This window comes from Triticum urartu, chromosome 6A (assembly GCF_056163025.1).
Source record: "Triticum urartu cultivar PI428250 chromosome 6A, HENAU_Tu73, whole genome shotgun sequence".
NCBI lineage: Eukaryota > Viridiplantae > Streptophyta > Magnoliopsida > Poales > Poaceae > Triticum > Triticum urartu.
The window spans coordinates 319,807,428-319,810,372 of NC_141878.1; positions in this window are offsets into that span (position 1 = coordinate 319,807,428).

Genomic DNA, 2,945 nt, shown 5'->3' on the forward strand with positions numbered 1-2,945 from the left:
TGATTTTTAGTTTAGCACAATCATCCTTGATGTACACACCTTTTAAGAGAGCCATACATGATTTGGAATTTGTTACAATACTCTATGTACTTTACTTATATCTTTTGAGTTATATAGTTTTGCTCTAGTACTTCACTTATATCTTTTAGAGCACGGTGGTGGATTTGTTTTATAGAAACTATTGATCTCTCATGTTTCACTTAGATCATTTTGAGAGTCTTAAATAGCATGGTAATTTGCTTAAATAATCCTAATATGCTAGGTATTCAAGAGTAAAAAGTTTCTTATGAGTGTTTTGAATACTAAGAGAAGTTTGATGCTTGATGATTGTTTTGAGATATGGAGGTAATAATATCAAAGTCATGCTAGTTGAGTAGTTGTGAATTTGATAAATGCTTGTGTTGAAGTTTGCAAGTCCCGTAGCATGCATGTATGGTAAACATTATGTAACAAATTTGAAACATGAGGTGTTCTTTGATTGTGCTCCTTATGAGTGGCGGTCGGGGACAAGCGATGGTCTTTTCCTACCAATCTATCCCCCTAGGAGCATGCGTGTAGTGCTTGGTTTTTGATGACTTGTAGATTTTTGCAATAAGTATGTGAGTTCTTTATGACTAATGTTGAGTACATGGATTATACGCACTCTCACCCTTCCATCATTGCTAGCCTCTTCGGTACCGTGCATTGCCCTTTCTCACATTGAGAGTTGGTGCAAACTTCGCTGGTGCATCCAAACCCCGTGATATGATACACTCTTTCACACATAAACCTCCTTATATCTTCCTCAAACAGCCACCATACCTACCTATTATGGCATTTTCATAGCCATTCCGAGATATATTGCCATGCAACTTTCCATCATTCCGTTTATCATGACACATTCATCATTGTCATATTGCTTAGCATGATCATGTAGTCAACATAGTATTTGTGGCAAAGCCACCGTTCATAATTCTTTCATACATGTCACTCTTGGTTCATTGCATATCCTGGTACACCGCCGGAGGCATTCATATAGAGTCATACTTTGTTCTAGTATCAAGTTGCAATCATTGAGTTGTAAATAAATAGAAGTGTGATGATCATCATTTTCTAGAGCATTGTCCCAAGTGAGGAATAAAAAAAGAGAAAGGCTATAAAAAAGAGAAGGCCCAAAAAATGAGAGAAAAAGAGAGAAGGGACAATGCTACTATCCTTTGTCACACTTGTGCTTCAAAGTAGCACCATAATCTTCATGATAGAGAGTTTCTTGTTTTGTGACTTTCATATACTAGTGGGAATTTTTCATTATAGAACTTGGCTTGTATATTCCAACAATGGGCCTCCTCAAGTGCCCTAGGTCTTCGTGAGCAAGCAAGTTGGATGCACACCCACTTAGTTTCTTTTGTTGAGCTTTTATACATTTATAGCTCTAGTGCATTCGTTGCATGGCAATCCATACTCCTTGCATTAACATCAATCGATGGGCATATCCATAGCCCATTGATTAGCCTCGTTGATGTGAGACTTTCTCCTTTTTTGTCTTCTCCACATAACCCTCATCATCATATTCTATTCCACCCATAGTGCTATGTCCATGGCTCGCGCTCATATATTGCGTGAAAGTTTATAGGTTTGAGATTACTAAAGTATGAAACAATTGCTTGGCTTGTCATCAGGGTTGTGCATGATGAGAGCATTCTTGTGTGGTGAAAATGGAGCATGACTAAACTATATGATTTTGTAGGGATGAACTTTCTTTGGCCATGTTATTTTGAGAAGACATGATTGCTTAGTTAGTATGCTTGAAGTATTATTATTTTTATGTCAATATGAACTTTTATCTTGAATCTTTCGGATCAGAATATTCATACCACAATTAAGAAGAATTACATTAAAATTATGCCAAGTAGCACTCCGCATCAAAAATTCTGTTTTTATCATTTACCTACTCGAGGACGAGCAGGAATTAAGCTTGGGGATGCTTGATACGTCTCCAACGTATCTATAATTTTTGATTCCTCCATGCTATATTATCTACAGTTTTGGACATTATTGGGCTTTATTATCCACTTTTATATTATTTTTGGGACTAACCGATTTACCGGAGGCCTAGCCCAGAATTGCTGTTTTTTGCCTATTTCAGAGTTTCGCAGAAAAGGAATATCAAACAGAGTCCAAACGGAATGAAACCTTCGAGAACGTGATTTTCTCACTGAACATGATCCAGGAGACTTGGACCCTACGTCAAGAAATAAAGGAGGAGGCCACGAGGTAGGGGGCGCGCCTACCCCCCAGGCGCGCCCTCCACCCTCATGGGCCCCCTGTTGCTCCACCGACGTACTCCTTCCTTCTATATATACCTATGTACCCCCAAACAATCAGACACAGAGCCAAAACCCTAATTCCACCACCATAACTTTGTGTATCCACGAGATCCCATCTTGGGGCCTGTTCTGGAGCTCCGCCGGAGGGGGCATCCATCACGGAGGGCTTCTACATCAACACCATAGCCTCTCTGATGAAGTGTGAGTAGTTTACCTCAGACCTTCGGGTCCATAGTTATTAGCTAAATGGCTTCTTCTCTCTTTTTGGATCTCAATACAATGTTCTCCCCCTCTCTTGTGGAGATCTATTTGATGTAATCTTCTTTTTGCGGTGTGTTTGTTGAGACCGATGAATTGTGGGTTTATGATCAAGATTATCTATGAACAATATTTGAATCTTCTCTGAATTCTTTTATGTATGATTGGTTATCTTTGGAAGTCTCTTCGAATTATCAGTTTGGTTTGGCCTACTAGATTGATCTTTCTTGCAATGGGAGAAGTTCTTAGCTTTGGGTTCAATCTTGCGGTGTCCTTTCCCTGTGACAGTAGGGGCAGCAAGGCACGTATTGTATTGTTGCCATCGAGGATAACAAGATGGAGTTTTTATCATATTGCATGAATTTATCCCTCTACATCATG